Raw genomic sequence first — 16,985 nt, 5'->3', positions numbered from 1 at the left:
TCAACCTCTGCTGTCATTGTTGTCCACTCCAGTATTATGGTCATTCCAATCAGGGTCTTCATGGAGATCTGCATCACACCTCTGAGGTTCAGCACCAGCTGCAGGGTGGACTCCTTCTGGATGTTGTAGGCAGGCAAGGTGAACCAGTCTTCTAGCTGTTGCCAGAAAATGTCAACCTCTGCTGGTCAGAGAGGGTGCCTTCCTTGACTGGCATCTTTGCCTTGACATTCTCAATTACTTCCACCTCTAGGGTAATGGTTGTGCCATTCAGGTTCTTCATGAAGTTCTGCATCCCACCTCTGAGGTGAGCACCAGGTGCAGTTTGGACTCCTGCATATTGTCGTCAGACAGGGTGCTGTCTACCAGCTCTTCACTCGATCAACCTCCACTGGTTGGAAGAATTCCTTCCTTGTGTTGGATCTTTGCCTTGTCATTCTCATTGGTGTCACTGAGTTCCACCTCTGGTCTGATGGTCATGCCAGTCAGATTATTCATTAATATCTGCATCCCACCTCTGAGGTGTAGAACCAGGTGCCAGTGGACTCCTGGATGTTCAGGTAAGACAGGATTCACCAGTCTTCCAGTTGTTGCCAGCAAACATCAACCTCTGTTGGTTAGGGGAGTTGCCATCCTCATCTGGGTCATTACCTTGACATTCTCAATGGTGTCAATGGGCTCCAACTCCAGGTTGATGGTCCTACTTGTAAGGGTCCTCATGAAGATATACATCACACCTCTGACACAAGAAATTCATCTCTCCCAAGCAGCAGTGGATGATCTTTGCTGGCACAGAGCTGGAAGCAGGAACACCCTGTCTGACTACAACATCAAGGAGTCCATCCTGAACAGGTGCTGTGCCTCAGAGGTGGGATGCAGAACTTCATGGAGAACCTAACTGGCAGGACCATCACCATGGAGGTGGAGCCCAGTGGCACCATGGAGAATGTCAAGGCAAGAACCAAGTCAAGGAAGGCATCCTCCCTGATCAGCACAGGCTAATCTTTGCTGCCAAACAGCTGGACAACCGTCTACTCCTTCAGGATATTGTAGTGAGACCAGGTGTGTCTGTCTTACAGCTGTTTTCCAGCAAAGATCAACCTGTGCTGGTCAGGGGGAATGCCTTCATTGACTTGGTTCTTGCCTTGACATTCTCAATGGTGTCACTGGGCTCCACCTCTAGGGTAATGTTCATGTCAGTCAGGATCTTCATGAAGATCGGCATCCCACCTCTGAGATGCAGCACCAGGTGCAGGGTAGACCCTTGGATGTTGAAATCTGACAGTCTACAGTCTTCCAGTTCTCTGTGAGATCAGTCTCTGTTTGTCGGGAAGATTGACTTCCTTGATTTGGATTTTTGCCATGCCATTCTCTATGGTGTTACTGTGCTACACCTCCAGGGTGCTGGTCGTGCCTGTCAGGATTGTCATGAAGACCTGTATCCCACGTCTGAGATGCAGCACCAGGTGTAGGGTGGACTCCTGCATGTTGGAATTCTACAGGCTACTGTCTTAAAGCTCTTTGTGAGATCAATCTCTGCTGGTTGGGAAGATTGCATTCCTCCTCTTGGGTCTTTTCCTTGCCATTCTCAATGGTGTCACTGGGCTCCACCTCCATGGTGAGGTCCTGCCAATCAGGGTCTTCATGAAGATATGCATCGCACCTCTGAGGTGCAGCACCAGATGCAGGGTGAACTCCTTCTGGATGTTGTAGTCAGGCAGGATGAACAAGTCTTCTAGGTGTTGCCAGCAAAGGTCAACCTCTTCTGGTCAGGGAGCATGCCTCACTTGACTGGGATATTTGCCTTGACATTCTCATTGGTGTCACTGAGGTCCACCTTTAGGGAGATGATCATTTCAGTCAGGGTCTTCATGAAGATCTGCATCCCACTTCGGAGTAGCAGGATCAGGTATAACGTGGACTCCTGGATGTTGTACTCAGGGTGCTGTCTTCCAGCTTGTTGCTAGATCACCTCTGCTGGTCAGAAGAATCCCTTCCTTGTCTTGGATCTTTGCCTTGACATTCTCATTGGTGTCACTGAGCTCCACCTCCAAGATGATTGTCATGCCAGTCAGATTCTCATGATATACCACACGCCACCTCTGAAGTATAGCACCAGGTGCTGCTGGACTCGTTCTGGATATACAAGAAAGATAGGGTACACCAATTTTCCAGCCTTTGCCAGTAAACATCAACTTATGCTGGTTAGGGGAATTGTCAACCTCCTCTTGCATTATTACCTTGACATTCTTATTGGTGTCATTGGGCTTCATCTCCAGGTTGATAGTCTTACTCGTAAGGGTCCTCATGAAGATCCACATCCCACCTCTGACACAAGGAATTCATCTCTCCAAATCAGCAGTGGATGATCTTTGCTGGCACAGAGTTGGAAGACAGGCACACCCTGTCTGCCTACAACATCAAGGAGGAGTCCACCGTACACATGGTGCTGTACCTCAGAGGTGGGATGCAGAACTTCATGGAGACCCTGACTGGCATGACCGTCACCCTGGAGGTGGAGCCCAGTGACACCATGGAGAATGTCAAGGCAAGAACCAAATCAAGGAAGGCATCCTCCCTGACCAGCACAGCTTGATCTTTGTTAGAAAACAGCTGTAAGACAGACACACCATGTCTCACTACAACATCTAGAAGGCATCTAGTGTCATCCACCTGTTTGACAGCAAAGATCAAGCTGTGCTGGTCAGGGAGGATGCCTTCCTTGACTTGGTTCCTGCCTTGACATTCTCCATGATGTCACTGGGCTCCACCTCCAGGGCGATGCTTGTGCCAGTCAGGGTCTTCATGAAGATCTGCATCCCACATCTGAGATGCAGCAGCAGGTCCAGGGTGGCCTCCTGGATTTTGAAATCTGACAGGCTACACTCTTCCAGATCTTTGTGAGATAAATCTTTAATAGATCGAGAAAATTGGCTTCCTTGTCTTGGATCTTTTCCTTGCCATTCTCAATATTGTCACTGGGCTGCACCTCCAGGGTGATGGTCATGCCAGTCAGGGTCTTCATGAAGATCTGCATCCCACATCGGAGGCACAGCACCAGGTGCAATGTGGACTCCTTTTGGATATTGTAGTCAGGCAGTGTGCACCAGTCTTCTAGCTATTACTAGCAAAGGTCACCCTCTGCTGGTCAAGAAATATATGTTTCTTGACTGGGATATTTTCCTTGCCATTCTCAGTGGTGTTCCTGGACTCCACCGCCAGGATGATGGTCAAGCCAGAGAGGGTCTTCATGAAGTTCTGTATCCCACTTCTGAGGCACAGATACAGGGTGGACTCCTTGATGTTGTAGTAAAATAGTGTGCTGTCTTCCATCTCTTTGCTAAATCAACCTCTGCTGTCATTGTTGTCCACTCCAGTATTATGGTCATTCCAATCAGGGTCTTCATGGAGATCTGCATCACACCTCTGAAGTTCAGCACCAGCTGCAGGGTGGACTCCTTCTGGATGTTGTAGGCAGGCAAGGTGAACCAGTCTTCTAGCTGTTGCCAGAAAATGTCAACCTCTGCTGGTCAGAGAGGGTGCCTTCCTTGACTGGCATCTTTGCCTTGACATTCTCAATTACTTCCACCTCTAGGGTAATGGTTGTGCCATTCAGGTTCTTCATGAAGTTCTGCATCCCACCTCTGAGGTGAGCACCAGGTGCAGTTTGGACTCCTGCATATTGTCGTCAGACAGGGTGCTGTCTACCAGCTCTTCACTCGATCAACCTCCACTGGTTGGAAGAATTCCTTCCTTGTGTTGGATCTTTGCCTTGTCATTCTCATTGGTGTCACTGAGTTCCACCTCTGGTCTGATGGTCATGCCAGTCAGATTATTCATTAATATCTGCATCCCACCTCTGAGGTGTAGAACCAGGTGCCAGTGGACTCCTGGATGTTCAGGTAAGACAGGGTTCACCAGTCTTCCAGTTGTTGCCAGCAAACATCAACCTCTGTTGGTTAGGGGAGTTGCCATCCTCATCTGGGTCATTACCTTGACATTCTCAATGGTGTCAATGGGCTCCAACTCCAGGTTGATGGTCCTACTTGTAAGGGTCCTCATGAAGATATACATCACACCTCTGACACAAGAAATTCATCTCCCCCAGGTAGCAGTGGATGATCTTTGCTGGCACAGAGCTGGAAGACAGGCACACCTTGTCTGACTACAACATCAAGGAGGAGTCCATCCTGAACAGGTGCTGTGCCTCAGAGGTGGGATGCAGAACTTCATGGAGAACCTAACTGGCAGGACCATCACCATGGAGGTGGAGCCCAGTGACACCTCGGAGAATGTCAAGGCAAGAACCAAGTCAAGGAAGGCATCCTCCCTGACCAGCACAGGCTAATCTTTGCTGCCAAACAGCTGGACAACTGTCTACTCCTTCAGGATATTGTAGTGAGATCAGGTGTGTCTGTCTTACAGCTGTTTTCCAGCAAAGATCAACCTGTGCTGGTCAGGGGGAATGCCTTCATTGACTTGGTTCTTGCCTTGACATTCTCAATGGTGTCACTGGGCTCCGCCTCTAAGGTAAAGTTCATGTCAGTCAGGATCTTCATGAAGATCAGCATCCCACCTCTGAGATGCAGCACCAGGTGCTGGGTAGACCCCTAGATGTTGAAATCTGACAGGCTACTGTCTTCCAACTCTTTGTGAGATAAATCTTTACTGGTCAGGATGATTGCTTTCCTTGTCTTGCATCTTTGCCTTGCCATTCTCAATTATGTCACTGGGATCCACCTCCAGGGTGAAGGTCTTGCCTGTCAGTGTCTTCACGAAAATCTGCATCCCACCTTGGAGGTGCAGCACCAGGTTCTGGGTGGACTCCTTCTGGATGTGTTGGTCAGGAAAGGTGCACCAGTCTTCTAACTGTTGCCAGCAAATGTCACCGTCTGTTGTTCAAGGTGTAGGCATTTCATGACTGAGATCTTTCCTTGCCATTCTTTGTGGATTTACTTGGTTATATCACCAGGGTGATGGTCATGCCTCTCAGGGTTTCATGATAATCTGCATTCAACCTCTGAGTCACAACACAAGGTGCAGGTTGACTCCTACTAGATGTTGTAGTCAGACATCGTGCTGTCTTCAGTTCTTTGCTAGATCAACTTCAACTGGTCATGAATAATGCCTTGTCTTGAATTTTTGCCTTGACAGTCTCAATGGTGTCACTGGGCTCCACCTCCAGGGTGATGGTGGTGTTGGTCAAGGACTTCATGAAGATCTGCAACCCACCTAAGAGGTACAGCACCAGGTACAGGTTGGACTCCTTCTTGGAGTTGTAGTCAGATAGGGTGCATCCATCTTCCAGCTATTTTCCAGCAAAGAACAACCACTGTTTGTTGGAAGGATGCCTTCCTTATCTTGGATCTTTGCCTTGATATTCTCAATTTTGTCACTGGACTCCACCTCAAGGGGGGTAGTCATGCTGGTCAGGGCATTCATGAAGATCTGCTTTGCACCTCAGAGATACTACAAAATTGGAGGGTGAACTTCTCCTGGATATTCAAGTAAGAGAGGGTGCACCTGTGTTCCAGTTGTTGCCCTCAAAGTTCAACCTCTGCTGGTCAGGGAGGATGCCTTCCTTTCCTTGGATTCCTGCCCTCACACCTCAATGGTGTCACTGAGCTCAACCTGCAGAGTGATGTTTGTGCCTTTCAGGTCTTCAGGAAGATGTGCATCCCACCTCTGAGGCGCAGCACCAGATACAGTGTGGACTCCTGGATGTTGTAGTCAGATAGCGTGCTGTCTTCCAACTCTTTGATAGATCAATCTCTGCTGGTCACCATGACACCATGGAGAATGTCAAGGCAAGAACCAAGTCAAGGAAGGCATCCTCCCTGACCAGCACAGGTTGATCTTTACTGACAAACAGCTGGATGACACTAGACTCCTTCTGGATGTGTAGTGAAAAAAGGTGTGTCTGTCTTACAGAATTTTCCAGCAAAGATCAACCCGTGCTTGTCAGGGAGGATGTCTTCCTTGACTTGGTTCTTGCTTTGACATTCTCCATGGTGTCACTTGGCTCCACCTCCAGGGTGATGGTGAATGCTTTCCTTGTCTTGGAACTTTGTCTTGATATTCTCATTGTTGTCAATGCACTCCACCTCCAAGCTGGTGGTCATGCCAGTCAGATTCTTCATGAAGATCTGCATCTGAACTCTGAGGTTAGACCAGGAGCCACTGGACTCCTTCTGGATGTTCAAGAAAGAGAAGGCTCACCAGTCTTCCAGCTGTTGTCAGCAAACATCAACCACTGCTGGTTAGGGAAGATGCCACCCTGTCTTGGATAGTTATCATGACTTTCTCAATGGTGTCAATGGGCTCCACCTGCAGGTTATAGTCTTGAGTGTCAGCGTCCTCATGAAGATCTACATCCTACCACTAAGGCAAGGAATTCATCTCCCCAAGGAGCATGTTTGATCTTTGCAGGCACAGATCTGGAAGACAGGCACACCCTGTCTGACTACAACATCCAGGAGGAGTCCACCCTGCACCTGGTGCTGCACCTCCGAGTGGGATGCAGATCTTCATGAAGAACCTGACTGACATGACCATCACCCTGGAGGTGGAGCCAAGTGACACCATGGAGAATGTCAAAGCAAGAACCAAGTCAAGGAAGACATCCTCCCTGACAAGCACGGGTTGATCTTTGCTGGAAAATTCTGTAAGACAGACACACCTTTTTTCACTACACATCCAGAAGGAGTCTAGTGTCATCCAGCTGTTTGTCAGTAAAGATCAACCTGTGCTGGTCAGGGAGGATGCCTTCCTTGACTTGGTTCTTGCCTTGACATTCTCCATGGTGTCAGTGAGGTCCACCACTAGGATGATGGTCATGCCAGTCAGGGTTTTCATGTAGGTCTGCATCCCCCCCTTAGGATCTGTACCAGGTGCAGAGTGTACAACTCCTAGATGTTTTAATCAGACAGATTGCACCATCTCCAGCTGTTTGCCAGTAAATATCAACCTCTGTTGCTCAGGGAGGATGCCTTCCTTTCCTGGATCCCTACCTTACCATTCTTTATTTTGTCACTGGTCCATACCTCCAGGATATGGTTGTGCCTGTCACAGTTTCATGAAGATATGCATCCCTCCTCCTAGGCACAACAAAAGGTGCAGGGTGGGCTCTTCCAATATGTAGTCAGACAGGTTGCTGTCTTCTTCCTCTTTGCTTGATCAACCTATGCTGATCAGAAGATGCCTTCCTTGACTTGCATCTTTGCCTTGACATTTTCAATGGTATCACTGAGCTCCACCTCCAGGTTGATGGTCTGCCTGTCAGGTTCTTCATGAAGATCTGCATCCCACCTCTGAGATGCAGCACCAGTTTTGCCAGGTGGACTCCTGGATGTTGGAATCCTATAGGATACTGTCTTAAAGCTCTTTGTGAGAACAATCTCTGCTGGTCATGAAGATTGCCTTCCTTGTCTTGGATATTTGCCTTGCCATTCTCAATGGTGTCATTGTTGTCCACATCCAGTGTTATGGTCATCCTAGTCAGGGTCTTCATGATGATCTGCATCTCACCTCTGAGGTTCAGCACCAGTTGCAGGGTGGACTCCTTATGGATGTTTAGGCAGCAGAGTGCACCAGTCTTCTAGCTTTTGCCAGTAAAAAACAACCTCTGCTGGTCAGGGAGGATACCTTCCTTGATTGGCATCTTTGCCTTGACATTCTCAGTGATGTCACTATTTCCACCTCTAGGGTGATGGTCTTGTGGGTCAGGGTCTTCATGAAGATCTGCATCCCACCTCTCAGGTGAAGGACCAGGTGCAGGGCAGACTCCTGGATATTGTAGTCAGACAGCATGCTGTCTTCCATCTCTTTGCTAGATCAAACTCTGCTGGTCAGAAGAATGCCTTCCTTGTCTTGGATCTTTGCCTTGACATTCTTATTAGTGTCACTGAGCTCCACCTCCAGGTTTATGGTCTTGCCAGTCAGATTCATAAAGATCTGCATCCCACATATGAAGTGTAGCACCAGGTGGCAGTGGACTACTTGTAGATCTTCAACTAAGAAAGGGTGCACCAGTCATCCAGTTGTTTCAGGAAACATCAACCTCTGCTGGTTAGGGGAGATGCCAATCTGTCTTGAATCATTACCTTGACATTCTCAATGTGTCAATGGGTTCCACCAACAGATTGGTGGTCATGCTAGTCAGGGTCCTCATGAAGAACTACATCCCACCTCTGAGACAAGGAATTAATTTCCCCCAAACAACAGTGCTTGATCTTTCCTGGCACAGAACTGTAAGATAGGCACACCCTGTGTGACTACAGCATTCAGGAGGAGTCCACACTGCACCTGGTTCTGCACCTCAGAAGGGGGATGCAGATCTTCATGAAGACCCTGACTGGCAGAACCATCACCCTGGAGGTGGAGCCCAGTGGCACCATGGAGAATGTCAAGGCAAGAACCAAATCAAGGAAGGCATCCTCCCTGACCAGCACAGCTTGATCTTTGCTGCAAAACAGCTTTTAGACAGACACACCCTGTCTCACTGCAACATCCAGAAGGCATCTAGTGTTGTCCAGCTGTTTGGCAGGAACAATCAACCTGTGCTGGTCAGGGAGGATGCCTTCCTTGACTTGGTTCTTGCCTTGACACTCTTCATGGTGTCACTAGGCTCCACCTCCATGGCGATGCTCGTGCCAGTCAGGGTCTTCATGAAGATCTGCATCTCACCCCTGAGATGTAGCACCAAGTGCAGGTTGAACTCATGGATGTTGAAATCTGACAGGCTACTGTCTTCCAGCTTTTTGTGAGATCAATTTGTGCGGGTCACAAAAATTGCCTTCCTTGTCTCGGATCATTGCCTTGCCTTTATCAATGGTGTCACTGAGCTCCACCTCCAGGGTGATGGTCATGCCAGTCAGGGTCTTCAAGATGATCTGCATCCCACATCTGACGTGCACACCAGGTGCAGGGTGCACTACTTCTGGATGTTATAGTCAGACATGGTGCACCAGTCTTGTAGCTGTTGCCACCAGTTCAAACTCTCCTGGTCAGAGAGTTGCCTACCTTACCTGGGATCTTTGCCTTTACATATTCAGTGGTGTCACTGAGGTGCATCCTCAGGGTGATGGTCGTGCAAGTCAGGGTTTTCATGAATATCTGCATCCCACCTCTGAGATGCAGCACCAGGTGCAGGGTTGACTCCTGGATTGAAATTCAATAGGCTGCTGTCTTCTGGCTCTTTTCAAGATCATCTCTGCTGGTCGGGATTCTCGCCTTCTTGTCTTAGATCTTTGCCTTGCCATTCTCACTTGTCTCACTCACTCCACCTCCAGGGTGATGGTCATATTAGTCAGGGTCTTCATGAAGATCTGCATCCCCCCTCTTAGGTGCAACACCAGGTTCAGTGTGGATTCCTCTTAGATGTTGTAGTCAGACAGGTTGCAGGCATTTTCCAGTGTTTGCCAGCAAAGATCAACCTCTGCTAGTCAGGTAAGATGCCTTCCTTTTCTTGGATCCCTGCCTTGCCATTCTCTATGCTTTTACTGGGCTCCACCTCCAGGGTGATGGTTGTGCCTGTCAGGGTTTCATGAAGATCTTCATCCCACCTCTGAGGCACAACACAAGGTGCAGGGTGGACTCCTCCTAGATGTTGTGGTCACACACGGTGCTGTCTTCCCTTTCTTTGCTAGATCATCCTCAACTGTTCGGGAAGAATGCCTGCCTTCTATTGGGTATTTGCCTTCACATTCTCAATGGTGTCACTGGGCTCCAACTCAAGTGTGCTGGTCATGCTGGTCAGGGTATTCATGAAGATCTGCACCCCATCTCTGAGGTGAAGCACCGGGTACAGGGTGGACTCCTTCTGGGTGTCGTAGTCAGACAGGGTGCATCCTTCTTCCAGGTATTTGTCAGCAAAGATCAACCTCCTTTGGTCAGGCAGGATGCCTTCCTTTTCTTGCATCCCTGCTTTGACATTCTCACTGGTGTCACTGGGCTCAAACTCCACGGTGATCGTCATGCCTTTCAGGGTCTTCATGATGATCTGCATTCCACCTCTGAGATGCAGTACCAGGTGTAGTGTGGACTCCTGGATGTTGTAGTCAGAGAGGGTGCTGTCTTCCAACTCTTTGCTAGATCTACCTCTGTTGGTCAGAAGAATGCCTTCCTTGTCTTGTATCTTTGCCTTGACATTCTCATTTGTGTCACTAAACTCCTCCTCCAGGGTGATGGTCATGCTTTTCAGGGTCTTCATGAAGCACTGCATGCTACCTCTGTGGCGCTGCACCATGTGCAAAGTGAACTCCTCCTGTATATGTCCAGCAAATATCAACCCCTTCTGGGTAGGGGAGTTGCCATCCTGGTCTTGATTCATTACCTTGACCTTCTCAGTGGGGACAGTGGGCTCCACCTCCAGTTGATGGTTTTGCTGGTCAGGGTCCTCATGAAGATCTACATCCCAGCTGAGACCAGGATTTCATCTGCCCCAAGCAGCAATGGATGATCTTTGCTGGCACAGAAACTAAGATGCATTTCAAAATTAAAACATCTTTCCTTAGTTTTGTCAAGAGACCCATTTCAGAAAAATTAAGAAGTATACATAAGAATCTTAAAATTCTACTATTCATATATAACTACTATTAACATTAAACACAAAACTTATATATATACATATATGCATTTTATAAATATAAAATCATATTAATAGTTTTAAAACGTCAAATTATTTTAAATTGCACCCAATATTATTTTAATGCCAGATCTTTTAGCATATAGTTCATCTATCCAGAACCCTATATTGGACATTTAAATTATTCTTGCTACCTTAAAAACAGCTATCAGGAATATTCCTACAGCTCTCCCTTTACAAATAAACTTTTTTTTTTTTTTTTTTTTTACTGCTGGGAGATTACCTTATTTATTTTTAATCTCTCAGCTTTCAAATAAACATTATTTTAACATAAATTTCTAAAATATCATTGATAAGTCAATGGCACATAAAATTCTAAGACTTTTAAATTACTTATTAATCACTGTCCTGATACTACCCATTTACATTCTCCCCAACAATATTTAAAAGAACTAATTCCCTACACTTGGATTGGCACAACATTTAACGACAGTAAATATTACTCCTATTTTGTTAGGTAAAATCTAATCATTCTTTTGCTTCTATTTTAGTATTTTTTTTCTCTTTTTTTTTTTCTTTTTATTGTAAACAAATGGGATACATGTTGTATCTCTGTCTGTACATGGCGTAAAGGCATACCATTTGTGTAATCATAAATTTACATAGGGTAATGTTGTTTGATTCATTCTGCCATTTTTTCCCTTCCCCCCCTCCCCTCCCACCCTTCCCCTCCATCTATACAGTCCTTCCTTCCTCCATTCCTGCCCCCCTCCCTAAACCCAACTCCAACCCCAACACTAACCCTTCCCACCCCCCATTATGTGTCATCATCCACTTATTAGCGATATCATTCTTCCTTTGGTTTTTTGAGATTGGCTTATCTCACTTAGCATGATATTCTCCAGTTTCATCCATTTGCCTGCAAAGGCCATAATTTTATCATTCTTTATGGCTGAGTAATATTCCATTGTATATATATACCACATTTTCTTTATCCATTCATCAATTGAAGGACATCTAGGTTGGTTCCACAATCTGGCTATTGTGAACTGAGCAGCTATGAACATTGATGTGGCTGTATCTCTGTAATATGCTGATTTTAAGTCCTTTGGGTATAGGCCAAGGAGTGGGATAGCTGGGTCAAATGGTGTTTCCATTCCAAGTTTTCTAAGGAATCTCCACACTGCTTTCCAGAGTGGCTGCACTAATTTGCAGCTCCACCAGCAATGTAAGAGTGTACCTTTCTCCCCACATCCTCGCCAACACCTGTTGTTGCTTGTATTCTTGATAATTGCCATTCTAATTGGGGTGAGATGGAATCTTAGGGTGGTTTTGATTTGCATTTCTCTTAGTACTAGAGATGTTGAACATTTTTCCATATGTTTGTTGATTGCTTGTACATCTTCTTCTGTGAAGTGTCTATTCATTTCCTTAGCCCATTTGTCAATTGGATTATTTACATTCTTGGTGTAGAGTTTTTTGAGTTCTTTATAGATTCTGGAGATTAGCGCTCTATCTGAAGTATGATTGGCAAAGATTTTCTCCCACTCTGTAGGCTCTTTCTTTGCATTGCTGATAGTTTCCTTTGCTGAGAGAAAGCTTTTTAGTTTGAATCTATCCCAGTTATTGATTCTTCCTTTTATTTCTTGTGCTATGGGAGTCCTGTTGAGGAAGTCTGGTCCTAAGCCGACATGTTGAAGCTCTGGACCTACTTTTTCTTCTATAAGAAGCAAGGTCTCTGGTCTGATTCCGAGATCCTTAATCCATTTTGAGTTTAGTTTTGTGCATGGTGAGAGATATGGGTTTAGTTTCATTCTGTTGCATATGGATTTCCAATTCTCCCAGCACCATTTGTTGAAGAGGCTATCTTTTCTCCATTGCATATTTTTTGCCCCTTTGTCTAGTATGAGAAAATTGTATTTATTTGGGTTTGTGTCCGTGTCCTCTATTCTGTACCATTGATCCACCTTTCTATTTTGGTACCAATACCATGCCGTTTTTGTTACTATTGCTTTGTAGTAGAGTTGAAGATCTGGTATTGCGATACCCCCTGCTTCACTCTTTCTGCCAAGGATTGCTTTAGCTATTCTGGGTTTTTTATTCTTCCAGATGAATTTCATAATTGCTTGCTCTATTTCTGTAAGGTACATCATTGGGATTTTAATTGGAATTGCATTGAATCTGTATAGCACTTTTGGTAGTATGGCCATTTTGACAATATTAATTCTTCCTATCCAAGAACATGGGAGATCTTTCCATCTTCTAAGGTTTTCTTGAATTTCTTTCTGTAGTGTTCTGTAGTTCTCATTGTAGAGGTCTTTCACCTCTTTTGTGAGATTGATTCCCAAATACTTTATTTTTTTCGAAGCTATTGTGAATCGGGTAGTTTTCCTAATTTCTCTTTCTGAAGATTCATCGCTTATATATAAAAATGCCTTCGATTTATGTGCATTGATCTTATATCCCGCTACTTTACTGAATTCACTTATGAGATCTAAAAGTTTTCTGGTGGAATTTCCTGGTTCCTCTAAGTATACAATCATATCATCAGCAAATAGGGATAGTTTGAGTTCTTCTTTTCCTATTCGTATCCCTTTAATTTCTTTGGTCTGTCTAATTGCTCTGGCTAGAGTTTCAAGGACGATATTGAATAGAAGTGGTGAAAGAGGGCATCCCTGCCTTGTTCCAGTTTTTAGAGGGAATGCTTTCAGTTTTTCACCATTAAGAATGATATTAGCCATGGGTTTAGCATAGATGGCCTTTACAATGTTAAGGAATGTTCCCACTATCCCTATTTTTTCTATTGTTTTGAGCATGAAGGGGTGCTGTATTTTATCAAATGCTTTTTCTGCATCTATCGAAATAATCATGTGATTCTTGACTTTAAGTCTATTGATATGGTGAATGACATTTATTGATTTCCTGATGTTGAACCAACCTTGCATCCCTGGGATGAAACCCACTTGATCATGGTGCACTATCTTTTTAATATGTTTTTGTATGCGATTTGCTAAAATTTTGTTGAGAATTTTTGCGTCGATGTTCATTAAGGATATTGGTCTGAAATTTTCTTTCCTCGATGTGTCTCTGTCTGGTTTAGGAATCAGGGTAATATGGGCTTCATAGAATGAGTTTGGGAAAGTTCCCTCCTCTTCTATTTTCTGGAATACTTTGAGAAGTATTGGAATGAGTTCTTCTTTAAAAGTTTTGTAGAACTCGGCTGAGAACCCATCTGGTCCTGGACTTTTCTTTGTTGGAAGGCTTTTGATGACTTCTTCTATTTCATTACTTGAAATTGGTCTATTTAAATTGTGTATGTCCTCCTCGTTCAGTTTAGGCAATTCATATGTCTCTAGAAACCTGTTGATGTCCTCGAAATTTTCTATTTTGTTGGAGTATAGATTTTCAAAATAGCTTCTAATTATATTTTGTATTTCGGTCGTGTCTGTTGTGATATTTCCTTGTTCATTCCGAATTTTAGTGATTTGGGTTTTCTCTCATCTTCTCTTTGTTAGTGTGGCTAAAGGTTTATCAATTTTGTTTATTTTTTCGAAGAACCAACTATTTATTTTGTCAATTTTTTGTATTGTTTCTTTCGTTTCAATTTCGTTGATTTCAGCTCTGAGTTTAACTATTTCCTGTCTTCTATTACTTTTGGTGTTGGTCTGTTCTTCTTTTTCTAGGGCTTTGAGCTGTAGTGTTAGGTCATTTATTTTTTGAGTTTTACTTCTTTTATTAAATGCGCTCCATGAAATAAATCTTCCTCTAAGTACCGCTTTCATAGTGTCCCAGAGATTTTGATATGTTTTTTCTTTGTTCTCGTTTACCTCTAAGAATTTTTTAATTTCCTTCCTAATATCTTCTGTTATCCATTCATCATATAGTAGCATATTGTTTAATCTCCAGGTGTTGGGGTAGTTTCTGTTTTTTACTCTTTCATTAATTTGTAACTTCAATCCATTATGATCTGATAGAATACAAGGTAGTGTCTCTATCTTCTTGTATTTGCTGACATTACCTTTGTGGCATAATATATGGTCTATTTTAGAGAAGGATCCATGTGCTGCTGAGAAGAAAGTGTATTCGCTCTTGGTTGGATGGTATATTCTATAAATGTCTGTTAAGTCTAAATTATTGATTGTGTTATTGAGATCTATGGTTTCTTTGTTCAATTTTTGTTTGGAAGATCTGTCCAGTGGTGAAAGAGGCGTGTTAAAATCACCTAGTATTATTGTGTTATGGTCTATTTGGTTTCTAAAATTGAGAAGGATTTGTTTAACATACATGGATGAGCCACTGTTTGGGGCATAGATGTTTATGATTGTTATATCTTGCTGATTTATGGTTCCCTTAAGCAGTATGAAATGTCCTTCTTTATCCCTTCTAACTAACATTGGCTTGAAGTCCACATTATCTGAAATGAGGATGGATACTACAGCTTTTTTGCTGAGCCCATGTGCATGGTATGTTTTTCCCCATCCTTTCACCTTTAGTCTATGGGTATCTCTTTCTATGAGGTGAGTCTCTTGCAGGCAACATATTGTTGGATCTTTCTTTTTAATCCAATCTGCCAGTCTATGTCTTTTGATTGATGAATTCAGGCCATTAACATTCAGGGTTATTATTGAGATATGATTTGTATTCCCAGTCATTTGGTTCATATTTAAAATTTTTGACACATCTTGGTTCCTCCTTTATTTGACAGTTCCTTTAGGATAATTCCTCCCTTTGCTGATTTCCTTCTTTGTTTTTTATCTCTTCCTCATGAAATATTTTGCTGAGAATGTTCTGTAATGCTGGCTTTCTTTTTGTAAATTCTTTTAGCTTTTGTTTATCATGGAATGATCTTATTTCATCGTCAAATTTGAAGGTAAGTTTTGCTGGGTATAAGATTCTTGGTTGGCATCCATTTTCTTTCAGAGCTTGAAAAATGTTGTTCCAGGCCCTTCTAGCTTTTAGGGTCTGGATTGAAAAATCTGCTGATATCCGTATTGGCTTCCCCCTGAATGTAATTTGGTTCTTTTCTCTCACAGACTTTAAAATTCTGTCTTTATTTTGTATGTTAGGTATTTTCATTATAATGTGCCTTGGTGTGGGTCTGTTGTAATTTTGTGTATTTGGAGTCCTATAAGCCTCTTGGACTTGATTTTCCATTTCATTCTTCATATTTGGGAACTTTTCTGATATTATTTCATTGAATAGATTGTTCATTCCTTTGGTTTGTTTCTCTAAGCCTTCCTCAATCCCAATAATTCTCAAATTTGGCCTTTTCATGATATCCATAGTTCTTGGAGATTCTGTTCATGATTTCTCACCATCTTCTCTGTTTGTTCAACTTTGTTTTCGAGGTTAAATATTTTGTCTTCAATATCTGAAGTTCTGTCTTCCAGCTGTTCTATCCTATTGGTTATGCTTTCTATGGAGTTCTTAATTTGGTTTATTGTTTCCTTCATTTCAAGGATTTCTGTTTGGTTTTTTTTCAATATCTCTAACTCTTTATTGAAATGATCTTTTCCTTCCTGAATTTGCTCTGTTAACTGTCGATTGGTGCGATCATTCAATGCCTGCATTTGCTCTTTCATCTCATCGTTTGCTTCCCTAATCATTTTAATTATGTACATTCTGAAATCCCTTTCTGTCATTTCTTCTGCCATGCTGTCGTTGGATTTTATTGATGTAACATCTAGATTTGTTTGGGGCATTTTCTTCCCTTGTTTTCTCATATTGTTCAGGGATCAGTGGGTCATTAAGATATAGCAGATTTCCTCTATCAACTTATAATGTCCCTGAAGATTGCTAGTATATCCCCTCTTATCCTTCAGTATCCTGAAGTCTTGGAGGAGGTTGATAATGCAGAGCTCCACGAAGAAGCTGCCTCTCTAGGTGTGGTAACCCTCAGGTGGCGTATATTCCCTGCTAGTGGGCAGAGGTGCCTCCACTTGTTGACCAATGGTCATCCAATGGGGAAGTAGACTGTGGGCTGAGGCAAGGCCTGTTTGTGCCTATGTCTCTGGCTTTACCGTCCCTGTGGGAAAACCTCCCCCGGCCGGGAAGAGTCACTCGGTGGGGACGTCTCGCTAGTCAGTTGCCCTCCTAGAGGTTCCCCTCAATCTACAACTACCTTCTGGGCTGGGCTGTCTTCTTCTGCAACGATCCCAGGGGCCCGGACCTACGTCCTGGGCCTGGGAGCCTCACCCTTCGCAGGCGAGTCTCCTTAGGCTGCCTCTCCCAGAGAATCTGCCCGCAGCCCTGGAAACTTCGCTCCGCCCCTAGGCGTGTCTCTGTGCGGCTCTTCCAGCAAGAAGCCACCTAGCTCCTGGGACCCTGCTCTGCACCAATCGTCTGGCTATGCAGCCCCTCCCCTGAGCCACCACCTGGAGCCCCGTAGAATAGCTCCGAGACC

General features: G+C 44.2%; 1 pseudogene; it reads right to left on the bottom strand.

The window, feature by feature from the left end:
• LOC124973588 (uncharacterized) overlaps positions 1-10,410 on the bottom strand; it is a 118,257-nt pseudogene extending 107,847 nt beyond the window's left edge.
• Between the last annotated feature and the right edge of the window lie 6,575 nt (positions 10,411-16,985).

Source organism: Sciurus carolinensis, unplaced genomic scaffold (genome assembly GCF_902686445.1).
Source record: "Sciurus carolinensis unplaced genomic scaffold, mSciCar1.2, whole genome shotgun sequence".
NCBI classification, from domain to species: domain Eukaryota; kingdom Metazoa; phylum Chordata; class Mammalia; order Rodentia; family Sciuridae; genus Sciurus; species Sciurus carolinensis.
The sequence above is the reverse complement of the archived record's forward strand: the minus strand, read 5'-3'. Positions and strand labels throughout refer to the sequence as shown.